This window comes from Aulostomus chinensis, chromosome 1, assembly GCF_037954235.1.
Source record: "Aulostomus chinensis isolate RoL2024-O1b breed Wild chromosome 1, RoL_Achi_v1.0, whole genome shotgun sequence".
In the NCBI taxonomy this organism is placed as follows: Eukaryota; Metazoa; Chordata; class Actinopteri; order Syngnathiformes; family Aulostomidae; genus Aulostomus; species Aulostomus chinensis.
In genome coordinates, this window is record NC_141320.1 from 21,238,427 (window position 1) to 21,256,319 (window position 17,893).

Below are 17,893 nucleotides of genomic sequence, written 5' to 3' on the forward strand. Positions count from 1 at the left end.
CCCTCCCCCTGTAGCTCCTCCTGTGTCCCCTCAGCGCTCTTGTTAGAACGGTTCTGATCCACCTTCCCTCCCCCTGTAGCTCCTCCTGTGTCCCCTCACGTTTCCAAACTCCCTCCCACTGGCTGGTGCTGAAGGAGGGCCAGAGCTCCTCCTACAGGATCCCATCCTGACCTCCCCCGCTGCAGCTCCTCCACTGACCTCCCACCAGAGAGATGAGCCCCCTGGTTCAGAGTGACAGACCACCTCTGGGAGCAGACAACAGAGACCACATCAGGCTGGACTCCGTGCAGGTACGGAGGCTGACGGCTGCTGAGTGAGTGAGTTTACGACGCTCCCACCACCGCTGCTGGATTGATTTAACACATCTGGAATATTTAGATTTATTCTGGGTCAACATCTGCATCTGTTGAAGTCCTCAGTCTCCATGCAGGTGGTGTTGTTCCAGATAAAAGGTCTCAATAACAGCATCACTCCAGGTGAAACCATGCCAAAGAAGGCTAAGTGGAGCTGGCATATCAGCCACCAATGGAAGCCTGCATATCTTGTTATCATGATCAACTAATCTGGCCTGGTGGAAGAACGCTGCTGTGTTTGGATTCAGACGAGTCAAATCTGAACCAGGGAATTGTAATGAACTCAAAATGATGCTTTCACTCCATTACAGTTAGCATCATTTTGAGTTCATTAGCAATTCTTCCGACATCACTGTAGCATTATTTTGAGGTTCGTAGCAACCCTTACTACATGACTGTCACCATCACTTTGAGGTTATTCGAAACTTTCACTACATTACCGTTAGCATCATTTTGAGTTCGTTACAATTCTTACTACATCACTGTCGCATCATTTTGAGGTTCGTCGTAACTCTTACTACATTACTGTCTGCATCACTTTGAGGTTGTTCGAAACACTTACTGCATTACTGTAAGCATACTGTTCGCATCATTTTGAGTTCATTACATTTCTTACTACATCACTGTCACATCATTTTGAGATCATTAGCAATTCTTACGACATCACTGTCGCATTATTTTTTAGGTTCATAGCAACTCTGACTATTATTATAACTATTATAACTTATTATTACTTATTATTATTATTTATTATTTACATTATTATTTATTATTTACATTATTATTTATTTATTTACACTTATTATTACTTATTACTTATTATAACTCTTATTATAACTTATTATAACTCTTATTACATGACTGTCAAAAATTTGAGGTTTTTCGAAACTTTCACTACATCACTGTTGGCATGATTTTGAGTTCATGAGCAATTCTTACTACATCACTGTCGCATCATTTTGATGTCATTGGCAATTCTTACGACATCACTGTAGTATTATTTTCAGGTTATTAGCAACTCCTGCTACATTACTGTCAGCATCAATTTTAGGTTACTCGAAACTTTCACTTCATTACTGTGAGCATCATTTTGAGTTCATTAGCAATTCTTAGGACATCACTGTCAAAATCATTTTTGATTTCATTAAAATTCTTCCTACATCACTGTAGCATCATTTTTAAGTCCGTAGCAACTATCACTACGTTACTGTTAGCATCATTTTAAGTTTATTAGCAATTCTTTCAACATCACTGTCAGCATCATTTTGAGTTCATTAGCAATTCTTCTGACATCACTGTTGCATTATTTTGAGGTTCGTAGCAACTCTTACTACATGACTGTCAGCATCACTTTGAGTTCATTAGCAACTATCACTACGTTACTGTTAGCATCATTTTTAGTTCAATAGCAATTCTTACGACATCAATGTAGCATCATTTTGAGGTCATTAGCAATTCGTACGACATCACTGTAGCATTATTTTGAGGTTATTAGCAACGCTTACTACATTATTGTCAGCATCATTTTTAGGTTACTCGCAACTCTAACCACATGACTGTCAGCATCACTTTGAGGTTATTCGAAACTTTCACTCCATTACTGTTAGCATCATTATGAGTTCATTAGCAATTCTTCTGACATCACTCTCGCATTATTTTGAGGTTTGTAGCAACTCTTACTACATGACTGTCAGCATCACTTTGAGGTTTTTCGAAACTTTCACTCCATTACTGTTAGCATCATTTTGAGTTTATTAGCAATTTTTACTACATCACTAATGCATCATTTTGAGATCATTAGCAATTCTTCCGACATCACTTTCACTTTATTTTGAGGTTCGAAGCAACTCTTACTACATTACTGTCAGCATCACTTTGTTTATTAGCAACTATCACTACATTACTGTTAGCATCATTTTTCGTTCATTAGCAATTCTTAAGACATCACTGTCCCATCAGTTTGAGATCATTAACAATTCTTCTGACACCACTGTCGCATTATTTTGAGGTTCGAAGCAACTCTTACTACTTTACTGTTGCATTGTTTTAAGGTTCGTAGCAACCCTTACTACATGACTGTCATAATCACTTTGAGGTTGTTCGAAACACTTAATACATTACTGTCAGCATCACTTTTAGTTTATTTGCAACTATCACTACATTACTGTTAGCATCATTCTGAGTTCATAGCAAATATCACTACATTACTGTTAGCATCATTCTGAGTTCTGTTGCATTATTTTGGGATTATTAGAAACTCTTAGTACATGACTGTCAGCATCACTTTGAGGTTATTCAAAACACTTACTACATTACTGTAAGCATCACTGAGTTGATTAGCAACTATCACTACATTACTGTTCGCATCATTTTGAGGTTGTTCGAAACAATTACTACATTACTGTTAGCATCATTTTGAGTTCATTAGCAATTCTTACTAAATCACCGTCGCATCATTTTGAGAGCTTTAGCAATTCTTCCGACATCACTGTCGCATTATTTTGAGGTTCGTAGCAACTCTTACTACATGACTGTCAGCATCACTTTGAGGTTATTCGAAACACTTACTAAATTACTGCAAGCATCACTGAGATTAGCAACTATCACTACATTACTGTTAGCATCATTTTAAGTTCATTAGCAATTCTTCTGACATCACTCTCGCATTATTTTGAGGTTCATAGCAACTCTTACTTCATGACTGTCCGAATGACTTTGAGGTTATTCGAAACTTTCACGACATTACTGTTAGCATTATTTTGAATTCATTCGCGATTCTTCCAAAAATCACTGTCGCATTATTTGGAGGTTCGTAGGTACTCTTAATACATGACTGTCAGCATCACTTTGAGTTTATTAGAAACTATCACTACATTATTGTTCGCATCATTTTGAGTTCATTACATTTCTTACGACATCACTGTCGCATTATTTTTTAGGTTCATAGCAACTCTGACTACATTACTGTTGTATTATTTTAAGGTTCGTAGCAACTCTTATTACATGAATGTCAAGACTTTGAGGTTATTCGAAACTTTTACTACATCACTGTTGGCATGATTTTGAGTTCATGAGCAATTCTTACTACATCACTTTCGCATCATTTTGAGATCAGTAGCAATTCTTTGGACATCACTGTAGCATTATTTTGAGGTTATTAGAAACTCTTACTACATGACTGTGAGCATCATTTTTAGGTTAATCGCAACTCTAACCACGTTTCTGTCAGCATCAATTTGAGGTTGTTCAAAACACTTAAAACATTACTGTCAGCATCACTGAGTTGATTAGCAACTATCACTCCATTACTGTTAGCATCATTTTGAGCTTGTAAGCAATTCTTACGACATCACTGTAGCATCCTTTTGAGACCATTAGCAATTCTTCTGACATCACTGTCGCATTATTTTGAGGTTCGAAGCAACTCTTACTACTTTACTGTTGCATTGTTTTAAGGTTCGTAGCAACCCTTACTACATGACTGTCAGCATCACTTTGAGTTTATTAGCAACTATCACTACATTACTGTTAGCATCATTTTGAGTTCATCAGCAATTCTTACTAAATCACTGTCGCATCATCTTGAGATCTATAGCAATTCTTCCGACATCATTTTCGCATTATTTTGAGGTTCGTAGCAACTCTTACTACATGACTGTCACATCATTTTGAGATCATTAGCAATTCTTCCGACATCACTTTCGCATTATTTTGAGGTTCGTAGCAACTCTTACTACATGACTGTCAGCATCACTTTGAGGTTATTCAAAACGTTCACTCCATTACTTTTAACATCATTTTGAGTTCATTAGCAATTCTTCCAACATCATTGTCGCAATATTTTGAGGTTCGTAGCAACTTTTTCGACATTACTGTCTCATTATTTTGAGGTTCTTAGCAACTCTTAGTACATGACTGTCAGCATCACTTTGAGTTTATTAGTAATTCTTACGACATCACTGTAGCATTAAACTGAGTTCATTAGCAACTCTTTCTACATGACTGTCAGCATCACTGAGTTGATGAGCAACTATCACTACATTACCGTTAGCATTATTTTAAGTTCATTAGCAATTCTTCCGACATCACTGTCGCAATATTTTGAGGTTCGTAGCAACTTTTACTACATTACTGTCGCATTATTTCAAGGTTCGTAGCAACACTTACTACATTACTGTCAGCATCACTTTGAGTTTATTAGCAACTATCACTACATTACTGTTAGCATCATTTTGAGGTTAGAAGCAACTGTTACTACATGACTGTCAGCATCACTTTGAGGTTGTTCGAAACACTTACTACATCACTGTAAGCATCACTGAGTTATATAGCAAATATCACTACATGACTGTTAGCATCATCTTGAGTTCATTATCAATTCTTCCGACATCACTGTCCCATCAGTTTGAGATCATTAGCAATTCTTCTGACATCACTGTCGCATTATTTTGAAGTTCGAAGCAACTCTTACTACTTCACTGTTGCATTTTTTAAGGTTCGTAGCAACCATTACTACATGACTGTCAGCATCACTTTGAGGTTATTCGAATCACTTACTACATTACTTTAAGCATCACTGAGTTAATTAGCAACTATCACTACATTACTGTTAGCATCATTTTGAGTTCATTCGCAATTCTTCTGACATCACTGTCGCAATATTTTGAGGTTCGTAGCAACTCTTACTTCATTACTGTCAGCATCACTTTGAGGTTATTCGAAAATTTCACTCCATTACTGTTAGCATCATTTTGAGTTCATTAGCAATTCTTACTACATCACTGTCGCATCATTTTTAGATCATTAGCAATTCTTCCGACATCACTGTCGCATTATTTTGAGGTCCGTAGCAACTCTTACTACATTACTGTCAGCATCACTTTGAAGTTGTTCGAAACACTTACTACATTACTGTCAGCATCACTTTGAGGTTGTTCGAAACTCTTACTACATTACTGTAAGCATCACTGAGTTTATTAGAAACTATCACTACATTACTGTTAGCATCATCTTGAGTTCATTAGCAATTCTTCTGACATCACTGTCCCATCAGTTTGAGATCATTAGCAATTCTTCTGACATCACTGTCGCATTATTTTGAGGTTCGAAGCAACTCTTACTACTTCACTGTTGCATTTTTTAAGGTTCGTCATAACCATTACTACATGACTGTCAGCATCACTTTGAGGTTATTCGAAACACTTACTACATTACTGTAAGCATCACTGAGTTTATTAGCAACTATCACTACATTACTTTTAGCATCATTTTGAGGTTAGAAGCAACTGTTACTACATGACTGTCAGCATCACTTTGAGGTTGTTCGAAACACTTACTACATTACTGTAAGCATCACTGAGTTAATTAGCAACGATCTCTCCATTACTGTAAGCATCATTTTGAGTTCATTGGCAATTCTTCCGACATCACTGTAGCAATATTTTGAGGTTCGTAGCAACACTTACTACATTATTGTTGCATTATTTAAAGGTTCATAGCAACTCTTACTACATTACTGTAAGCATCACTTTGAGTTTATTAGCAACTATCACTGCATTACTGTTTGCATCATTTTGAGTTTATTAGCAATTCATATGACATCACTGTGGCATTGAATTGAGTTCATTAGCAACTCTTACTACATGACTGTCAGCATCACTTTGAAGTTGTTCGAAACTCTAACTACATTACTGTAAGCATCATTTTGAGTTCATTAGCAATTCTTCTGACATCACTGTCGCATTATTTTGAGGTTCGAAGCAACTCTTACTACTTTACTATTGCAATATTTTCAGGTTCGTAGCAACCATTACTACATGACTGTCAGCATCACTTTGAGGTTGTTCGAAACTCTTACTACATTACTGTAAGCATCACTGAGTTAATTCGCAACTATCACTACATTACTGTTAGCATCATTTTGAGTTCATTAGCAATTCTTCCGACGTCACTGTAGCAATATTTTGAGGTTGTTCGAAACACTTACTACATTACTGTAAGCATCACTGAGTTCATTAGCAACTATCACTACATTACTGTTCGCATCATTTTGAGTTCATTAGCAATTCTTCCGACATCACTGTCGCAATATTTTGAGGTTCGTAGCAACACTTACTACATTACTGTCGCATTATTTTGAGATTCGTAGCAACTCTTAGTACATGACTTTCAGCATCACTTTGAGGTTATTCAAAACGTTTAATCCTTTACTTTTAGCATCATTTTGAGTTCATTAGCAATTCTGACTAAATCACTGTCGCATCATTTTCAGATCTTTAGCAATTCTTCTGACATCACTGTCGCATTATTTTTAGGTTCGTAGCAACTCTTACTACATTACTGTCAGCATCATTTTGAGGTTAGAAGCAACTCTTACTACATGACTGTCAGCATCACTTTGAGGTTGTTCAAAACACTGACTACATTACTGCAAGCGTCACTGAGTTGATTAACATTCATCACTACATTACTGTTAGCATCATTTTGAGTTCATTAGCAATTCTTCCGACATCACTGTCGCAATATTTGAGGTTCGTAGCAACTTTTACTACATTATTGTTGCATTATTTAAAGGTTCATAGCAACTCTTACTACATTACTGTAAGCATCACTTTGAGTTTATTAGCAACTATCACCACATTACTTTTACCATCATTTTGAGTTAATTAGCAAATCTTACGACATCACTGTAGCATTAAATTTTGCTCATTAGTAACTCTTACTACATGACTGTCAGCATCACTTTGAAGTTGTTCGAAAAACTTACTACATGACTGTCAGCATCACTTTGAGGTTGTTCGAAGCTCTTACTACATTACTGGAAAAATCACTGAGTTTATTAGCAACTATCACTCCATTACTGTTAGCATTATTTTGAGGTTCGTAGCAACTCTTACTACATGACTGTCAGCATCAGTTTGAGGTCATTCGAAACTTTCACTACATTACTGTTAGCACCATTTTGAGTTCATTAGCAATTCTTAATACATCACTGTCGCATCATCTGGAGATCATTAGCAATTCTCACGAAATCACTGTAGCATTGTTTTGAGGTTCGGAGCAACTCTTACTACATTACTGTAAGCATCAGTGAGTTTATTAGCAACTATCACTACATTACTGTTAGCATCATTTTGAGATTACTAGCAATTCTTCCGACATCACTGTCGCATTATATTGAGGTTCGTAGTAACTCTTACTACATTACTGTTGCATTTTTTTGAAGTTCGTAGCAACTCTTTCTACATTACTGTCAGCATCACTTTGAGTTTTTTAGCAACTATCACTACATTACTGTTAGCATCATTTGGAGTTCATTAGCAATTCTTACTCCATCACTGTCGCATTATTTTGAGTTCATTAGAAATTCTTTTGACATCACTGTCGCATTATTTTGAGGTTCGCAGCAACTCTTACTTTATTACTGTCAGCATCAATTAGAGGTTTGAAACTTTCACTCCATTACTGTTAGCATCATTTTGACTTCATTAGCAATTCTTACTACATCACTGTCGCATCATTTTGAGATCATTAGCCATTCTTACTACATCACTGTCGTATTGTTTGGAGGTTCGTAGCCACTCTTACCACATTACTGTCAGCATCACTTTGAGGTTGTTCGAAACACTTACTACATTAATGTAAGCATTACTGAGTTTATTAGTAACTATCACTACATTAGTGTTCGCATCATTTGAGTTCATTAGCAATTCTTACTCCATCAATGTCACATCATTTTGAGATCATTAGCAATTCTTCCGACATCACTGTCGCATTATTTTGAGGTTCGTCGCAACTCTTACCACATGACTGTCAGCATCACTTTGAGGTTATTCGAAACTTTCACTACAGTACTGTTAGCATCATTTTGAGTTCATTAGCAATTCTTACTACATTACTGTCAGCATCATTTTGAGTTCATTAGCAATTCTTAAGACATCACTGTAACATTATTTTTACGTTATCAGCAACTCTTACTACATTACTGTCAGCATAATTTTTAGGTTACTCACAATTTTCACTACATTACCGTTAGCATCATTTTGAGTTCATTAGTAATTCATACTACATCACTGTCACATCATTTCAGATCATTAGCAACTCTTACTACATTACTGTTGCATTATTTTAAGGTTCGTAGCAACTCTTCCTACATGACTGGAAGCATCACTTTGAGGTTATTCGAAACTTTCACTACATTACTGTTAGCATCATTTTGAGTTCATTAGCAATTCTTACGACATCACTGTAGCATTATTTTGAAGTTATTATCAACTCTTGCTCCATCACTGTCGCATCATTTTGAGATCATTAGCAATTCTTCCGACATCACTGTCGCATTAATTGGAGGTTCGTAGCAACTCTTCCTACATGACTGTCAGCATCACTTTGAGGTTATCAGCAACTCTTACTACATTACTGTTAGCATCATATTGAGTTCATTAGCAATTCTTACTTAATCACTGTCACATCATTTCAGATCATTAGCAATTCTTACTACATCACTGTCACATCATTTTAAGGTTCGTAGTAACTCTTACTACATTACTGTTGCATTATTTTAAGGTTCGTAGCAACTCTTCCTACATGACTGTCAGCATCACTTTGAGGTTATTCGAAACTTTCACTACATTACTGTTAGCATTATTTTGAGTTCATTAGCATTTCTTACTCCATCACTGTTAGCATCATTTTGAGATCATTAACAATTCTTCCGACATGACTGTCGCATTATTTTCAGGTTATTAGCAGGTCTTACTAGATTCCCGTCAGCATCATTTTGAGTTCATTAGCAATTCTTAAGACATCACTGTAGCATTATTTTGAGGTTATCAGCAACTCTTACTACATGACTGTCAGCATAATTTTTAGGTTACTCATAATTTTCACGACATTACTGTTAGCATCATTTTTAGGTTACTCATAATTTTCACGACATTACTGTTAGCATCATTTTGAGTTCATTAGCAATTTTTACTACATCACTGTCACATCATTTCAGATCATGAGCAATTCTTACTACATCACTGTCACATCATTTTGAGGTTCGTAGTAACTCTTACTACATCACTGTTGCATTATTTTAAGGTTCGTAGCAACTCTTCCGACATGACTGTCAGCATCACTTTGAGGTTCGGAGCAACTCTTACTACATGACTTTCAGCATCACTTTGAGGTTATTCGAAACTTTCATTACATTACTGTTAGCATCATTTTGAGTTCATTAGCAATTCTTACAACATTTTAAGGGTTTTAAGCAACTCTCACTACATTCCTGTCAGCATCATTTTTAGCATAATAGCAACTCTCACTACATCACTGTCGCATCATTTGTTAGCTTAGTAGCAACTCTCATTGCATCACTTTAGCATCATTTTGAGATTAGTAGCAACACTCACCACATCACTGGAGCATCATTTTGAGGTTAGTAGAATGTCTTACTACATCACTGTCGCATCACTTGTAGGTTTGTAGCAACTCTCACTCCTCTAATGTCAGCATCATTTTGAGTTCAGTAGAACTCTCACTACATTACTGACAGCATCATTTTTAGATTTTTAGCAACTCTCTCTCCATCACTGTCAACATTATTGTAAGGTTAGTCGCAACTCTCACCACATCACTGTAGCAGCATTTCTTAGGTGAGTAGCAACTCTCATTACATCACTTTAGCATCATTTTGAGATTAGTAGAAACTCTCACCACATCACTGTCGCATCATTTCTGAGATTAGGAGCAACTCTCATGACATCACTTTAGCATCATTTTGAGGTTCGTAGCAACTCTAACGACATCATTGTGAGAATCATTTTGAGGTTAGTCGCAACTCTCACTACATTACTGTCGCATCATTTTGAGGTCATATGCAATTTTTTTTTCCATCACTGATGCTGATATTTTCAGCAATTCTTACGAAATTACTGTACCATCATTTTGAGATCATTAGCAATTCTTACTACATCTCTATAGCATTATTTTGAGATTAGTATAAACTCTTACGACATTATTCTCAGCATCATTTTGAGTTCAATGGCAATTCTTACTACATCACTGTCGCATCAGTTTGAGGTGAGTAGCAACTCTCATTACATCACTTTAGCATCATTTTGAGATTAGTAGAAACTCTCACCCCATCACTGTAGCATCATTTCTGAGATTCGGAGCAACTCTCACGACATCACTTTAGCATCATTTTGAGGTTCGCAGCAACTCTCATTACATCATTGTAGCATCATTTCTAAGGTTAGTTGCAACTCTCACTACATAACTGGAGCATCGTTTTAAGGTTGGTAGAAACTCTCATTACATCACTGTAGCATCATTTTGAGGTTCGTAGCAACTCTCATTACATCACTGTAGCATCATTTCTAAGGTTAGTTGCAACTCTCACTACATCACTGGAGCATCGTTTTAATGGTTATTAGAAACTCTCATTACATTACTGGAGCATTATTTTGAGGTCATATGCAATTTTTTTTTACATCACTGATGCTGATACTGTCAGCAATTTTTACGAAATTACTGTACCATCATTTTGAGATCATTAGCAATTCTTACTACATCTCTATAGCATTATTTTGAGATTAGTATAAACTCTTACGACATTATTCTCAGCATCATTTTGAGTTCAATGGCAATTCTTACAACATCACTGTAGCATCAGTTTGAGGTTTTAAGATACTCTCACTACATTTATGTAGCATCACTTTGAGCATCGTAGCAACTCTCACCACATCACTTTCGCATCATTTTGAGATTCGTAGCAACTCTCACCACATCACTGTAGCATCATTTTGAGGTTTTTAGCAACTTTTACTACATTACTGTCAGCATCATTTTGAGATTTGTAGCAACTCTCATTTCATCACTTTAACATCATTTCGAGGTTTTTAGCAACCCTTACCACATCACTGGAGCATCATTTGTTCGGTTAGTAGCAACTCTCACTACATCACTGGAGCATCATTTCTTAGGTTAGTTGCAACTCTTACTACAGGACTGCAGCATCACTTTAAGGGTTTTAAGCAACTCTCACTACATCACTGTCAACAACATTTTTAGCATAGTAGCAACTCTCACCACATCACTGTAGCATCATTTCTTAGCTTAGTAGCAACTCTCATTGCATCATTTTAGCATCATTTTGAGATTAGTAGCAACACTCACCACATCACTGTAACATCATTTCATAGATTAGTAGCAACTCTCATTACATCACGAGCATCATTTTGAGATTTGTAGCAACTCTCACCACATCACTGGAGCATCATTTCTTAGGTGAGTGGCAATTCTTATTGCATCATTGGAGCATCATTTCTTAGTTTAGTTGCAACTCTTACTACATGACTGTAGCATCATTTTGAGGTTGGTAGCAACTCTCACTACATTACTGTAGCATCATTTTCAGGTTTGTAGCAACTCTCATTACATCACTGTAGCGTCATTTCTAAGGTTAGTTGCAACTCTCACTACATCACTGGAGCATCGTTTTAAGGTTATTAGAAACTCTTTTTACATGACTGGAGCATTATTTTGAGGTCATATGCAATTTTTTTTACATCACTGATGCTGATACTGTCAGCAATTCTTACGAAATTACTGTACCATCATTTTGAGATCATTAGCAATTCTTACTACATCTCTATAGCATTATTTTGAGATTAGTATAAACTCTTACGACATTATTCTCAGCATCATTTTGAGTTCAATGGCAATTCTTACTACATCACTGTAGCATCAATTTGAGGTTTTAAGCAACTCTCACTACATTTATGTAGCATCATTTTGAGCATCGTAGCAACTCTCACCACATCAGTGTAGCAGCATTTCTTAGGTGAGTAGCAACTCTCATTACATCACTTTCGCATCATTTTGAGATTAGTAGCAACTCTCACCACATCACTGTAGCATCATTTCGTAGGTTAGTAGCAACTCTCACTACATAACTGTAAGCATAATTTTTTAGGTTAGTCGCAACTTTCACGACATTACTGTGGCATCATTTTTGAGATTTTGAGCAACTCTCACTACATTATTGTCAGCATCATTTTGACGTTTTTAGCAACTCTCACCACATCACTGTCAGCATCATTTTGAGGTTGGTAGTGTTGTGTGCTGAAGAGCGAATTGGTCAAAAATAATGATGATTGATAATTATGAATATAATTATCGATTATTAAATAAATTACTAATTAATATTAAATATTAATTATATGGGGCACCACCCTGATGAGTTCAGGGAAACTAAAATACGACCAAACTTTTAACAGTTATCAGTCTCTAACAGAGTTTATCTACTAACAGTCAATATTCTGTAACATTAACTACCAAAGGACAGCTCTGATGTTGGAGGATGAGATCAGAGCACTGGCTATTGCTTAGACATGTGACAACATGTTGGTACACAAAAGACACTATGACTTTTCTCTCATAATAAAAATATATTGATGCTAACAGTGATGTAGTAAGAATTGCTAAAGAACTCAAAATGATGATGAAAGTGATGTCGTAAGAGTTGCTAATGAATTCAAAATGAATGAATCAATCAGCAACACGTTGGTATGACGATTATCTAACCAAAAGACACAAGTGATAATATGTGTGTGTGTGTGTGTGTGTGAGTGAATGAAGAAGGGGAGGGGGAGTATGGTTGCCTAGCAACCAGTTAGCGTCAGCAGTGCTAAAAGCTAGGCTAGTTAGCTGAGGCTAGCTAGCCGCTAGTTAGCACCGTGTAGGTAGAACTTACGGAATGTTAATAACTAAGCAGAGCGCTTAGCGAGAGAGAGAGAGAGAGAGAGAGAGAGAGAGAGAGAGGACAAAGGTAAACCCAAAAATGTGTGTGTTAACACACTTGTGCAGTATTAATAACAGGTAACACCTTCTTGAGAGGTCACAGTTATTAATAACTAACATCAATAAATAATGTATAATGCTATGTAATTTCTGCTAATTACAGGACTTCGTCACATAAACAGAACATTCACAGACATTATACAACACACTGAGCTATTTCTCTGCCCAGAAAATGCCTAGTTCAGGGAATCCTTACTTGACCCGGTGGAGCGGTAAGGGATTCAGTTTCAGTGTTCCGGTGCGCGTTTCGGCTCGACTCGGAAGGCAGCAGAGCGGCGGCGGGGCAGCCTGCAGGGTCTGCTGGAGTTACTGGTGGGAAGGATGAAGAAGCTGGGATGGGCTTTCTTTCTCCTGGGACCAGTTCACGCGGGTTGCGTGGCTCAACGGTGGCTTCTCTGGACGAGTGAAAAGGAGGGAGAGAGTTGTCCTTCTGGGGTCTCTGTCGTCGCTGCACTGTACTCGAGGTCCGAGGTGGAGAACCGGAGGGTTGAATCCTCTGAAGACTTGCAAACCACCCAAGGGAAGAAAATCCCCGAGAGGCGAAAATCACAGAGAGAGAGAATCTTCTTCGTGCTGAAGTTTTATATGTGGAGGCTGATGATGTCACTTCCTGTGGGATGATACTGGCTCTCAGCCAATAGCATTTTGACAGGTTCTTGGATGTGGTCAGTGGCCAGGTTCTCAGAGGGGGGTCAGTGGCCAGAGTCATAACCTTTTACGACCCTTTGTTCAAGAGCATGTGGTCACTTGAATTCAGGCTTTGTAAAGGGGTGTTAGGCCTCACAGGTCGAAAGCCTTCTTCAGCTGGACTGATTGTCACATCTCTGAATTAATCTCTTGGTCTGGTTGAGTTGGCACAACACTGTGCAGGTCCAGACCCATATTGAAGTTGGTGGAGACAATTGACTGAATGAAAAGATTTGCCCAGAGTCCAACTCACCCCTCTGAACTGACCCCTCATCTCTGTGTGGAGTAAACATCAGAGGTTGGGGGTGCAGGTTCTGCTTTGACCTCTGACCTCCTGGGTAAAGCAGTGGAGATGTTGAGCTTGAAGGAGTTGACGGCCTCCTTCATCTTCTCATTGGTTTGCTAAACTCAGCATCATGAAATGTTGCTGAAATTCAACATGTCAGCTGAGGCCAGAGATTCCTGCGTTCCCTGAGTCCTTGAGTGTCGTCTCTGTTGTTTGAAAGCACAAAGCTGTTCTTGATGGTCCAGTGTGTCAGATTCTGGGCTCCCACAGCTGTAACTGGGGTTTGAGCTCCGTTAAGGGACTGGTTTTGTGGAGAGAACCAAGCAGAAGAATTGACAGTTTCAGCAGGAAAGGTGACCATTGCTCCACAACCTCAGTCCCAGGATTCATTCCTGCCTCACCCAGCATGGCCCTATGATCAACAGAAATGAACTGCCAGTGGAGGTCCTCAGTAATCCAGGTCATGGTTTCTCTAGATTGCTGTGTTGTAGTCAGAACACATGCAAATATCAGCCTCTTTCCTCCATGATCTCTCATTCTTTCTGTTCTCTCCATTTCTCCTCTTCATTTCTACTCCTTGCTGCCTGCTGTTCCTCATTTGTGGCAGAGTTCAGTCAGTGGGCCAGACATTTTGCCACTACACTGTCCATCATCAGGGCATTTAACATCCAGGACTGGCTCCCAGATCATCGCCATGACCTCATCCCCTGCACCAGTGGACAGTTCATCAAGGATGGCAAACATGTGGGTCTCAATTCCCCTCCATCTTTGTAGGTTGGTTACATTTCCTCCTGGTCTTTAATCCATCTTTATTTGACATTTTTCTGTTGAGCCCAGTTTGTTGACTGCCAGGCTGTCTTACTTTTCAATGGCACAGCAGCAGACAGCAAGAGGGTTGCTATGGTGCAGTTGGTAAACTCCCTATCAATGGTCTGCAGAAATATGCTGGGAGTTCTTTTTTATTATGAACCAGAATTCAAAGACTGACCAAGGAAACCAAAGCTCAGAATTTAGAGATCAAAGAAAGAAATCAAAGACAGAACCTGAAGATCAGGAAAAGGCACAGATCAATGAGATCCATGGACTCATCAGTGAAGGTTTTCTTTTGGTTCATGGTCACTTGTTGTTGTACTGGTATGATGATGTCAGACCCTTCACATTCAGTTCAAACAGACTCCAAAGTGTAGCTGTGATGCAGAGGGCAGCAGCCTTGTGCTTGGTTCCGTCATGGTTCTCTGCATTGTTAGCAAACTCACCAAAGACCTCCCTGAAAGCAGGATCATTTTCCCAGAGTGCTTTTTTGACCAAGTACCAATTTGTCCCTCATTAAAAAACAACAAACAAAGATGAGATCAGACTGAGATGGACGAGATGATATGGATGTGATTTATGGCTTTCAGACTCCAAATATTAAATTTTTCTTCAGGGCTTTTGAGAGGTTCTGGGTAATGAATGAAAATTTAAGTTGGACAGAAACGACATGCGGGGTCACTGTGTGTGTTTACACGTGTGTGTATTTCTTGTTTTATGGTGTTGGAGACCATTTCCATCATCAACACTGATCAGGAGTCCTCGTCCTCATGGGGACCAAAGACCGGCCCTGATGCAGCGCAATGCAGTTTGTGAGTTCTTGCATGAATTTCAGAGTCAAGGTCTGGATTGAGTTTAGTTTCAAATAAAGATTAAGATTCAGTTGGTTAAGATTAAGATTAAGATTAAGGTTAGGCTGCACATAGAATGAAGTTGATCGAATGTTCTCATAAGAATAGCTGGGCACACCTGAGTGTGTTTACATGCAGACTTCCTCTTGTGACAACTGATGTCATTGGAAACCATCTTGAGGACATTTGGAGAAAGTTCAATCTTTTAGCTGCAGGTACAGTGACTTACAACACTGCAACAACAACAAAAAACACCCCTCCACAAACACTCTTGTCCAACATTTGTGCCCAAATTTTCTCCTCATGAGGCATCAAATCACTACAAAAACAGCCATTAAGTTGATCTGGTTGGGCACTGGTATTTTTTCTTGCTGCAGCTCATTTCCAGCTCTTAACAAGAACTCAGGAGTGATTCAGGAGAAGAGTTTCAGAACAGCCAAGGTTGGGGACTGGAATTTTGAAGTTTCACCATGAACCAAACAACCTTGGGAGGTAAAACCTCCAATCCTAGCCACTCAGATGCAGCAGCAGAAGAAGCTGTCATCTACCCTGACAGTCAGAGCATCAAGTCAAGAAAACATCAACCATCTTGTATTTGGAGTCTGGATTCTTTTCTAGAATGAGACGGCAATGACAGTCCTGCCAAGTGACATCACTGACATGAATGGATGACTTCAGTCATGTGACTGCATGACTTCAGTCACGTGACTGGATGACTTCAGTCACATGACTGGATGACCTGAATGAATAATAAATCAAATATAAAAATGCTTTATTTTAAGGTCTAGAATATCTTGTGAATATCTGGAGCTTCATTCCAGCAGCAGACCTCCTCAGGTGATGACTTCATATTTGACATGTTTACCATTCAATGAGACTCATTGTCAGTCCATTGAAATCTACTGGTGTTCCTGGTGAGTTGATTTAACAACATGAGCTGACAGAATCTACGTTCAGGTAGGAACCACCACATCCAGGGGTCTGGACCTTTGAGTAGGCAGAGCCATCAAAGTAGCAGACTAAGCTAGCAGACGTTAGCATTGAGAAGAAACTGAAACCTGAGCCTACTTTTGGGTCTGGTCAAGTGATGACACAATAATATGACATTGTTGTCAGACTGACGCCTGCTCAACACTGACCAAACGCCGCCCTATTGCATTGTGGGAAGTTTCTGCTTGGCTTGTGTCCATCAATACACACAAAAAAATTTGTCTCATGCTGCCGTGACCCGGATTTGAACCAGGGTTGCTGCGGCCACAACACAGAGTACTGACCACTATACGATCACGGCCTCCTCAACAGCAGCTTGAGCTTCTATGTCTTTGTCTCATTGAGTGTTAGGGCGAACAGCTGTTGAACAGCTGAGGTGCGACTGCGGCGGCCCCTGATGCAGGAGACGGGCCAGGCCCCGTTCAGAAGGTGGTGGATATTATTCTTGGTGGTTTTAGGGCATGTTTCGGCCTGTCAAATCCTGATCGGGGCCAGTTTGGTTGTGTTGTCTGCAGCGCCTGGCGCACTCAGCGGGAGCAAGTCCGATCATTATAAAGGTGGGTCAAACAATTTAGGTTGAGACAAAGGACGGCACGGGCAGAGCAGACGCAGGTCTTCATTCCACCCGCAGAGCTGTAGAGCATGGATCATGTCAAGGACTAAATGAGGGGAAAGAGAGCAGGAGAGCAGGGCAGAGACAAAGACAGATAATGCTCTCCTAAAACAAGGACTGTTCCGTCAATGGCAGAGCAGAGTGGCGCAGAGGAAGCGTGCTGGGCCCATAACCCAGAGGTCGATGGATCGAAACCATCCTCTGCTAGAAGAAGAAAAATAAAATGAACCTGCATCTTTAGAAATGTGTGTCTGTTAAAAAGAGGTTCATAAGGATTCTTTCTTCCTCCACAATCACCAACCATTGTGAGAGTTAACAACAGTCCACTTTCTGACTGAAGCAAAAGTAGACTTCAAAAGGTTTTTCTGATTCAACATAGCAGCTAAATTTCCATTTCCTGAACAGGACAGGTTAAAAAAAGGGAATGTCATGACTTCCTCTGTATATTAGA

General features: G+C 38.8%; 1 non-coding gene across 1 annotated transcript; it reads right to left on the minus strand.

Annotated features, from left to right (window-relative positions):
- Window positions 1-17,058: 17,058 nt before the first annotated feature.
- On the minus strand, window positions 17,059-17,130 carry trnah-gug (transfer RNA histidin (anticodon GUG)). Its single transcript has one exon. It is a non-coding gene; the product is annotated as a tRNA-His (tRNA).
- Between the last annotated feature and the right edge of the window lie 763 nt (window positions 17,131-17,893).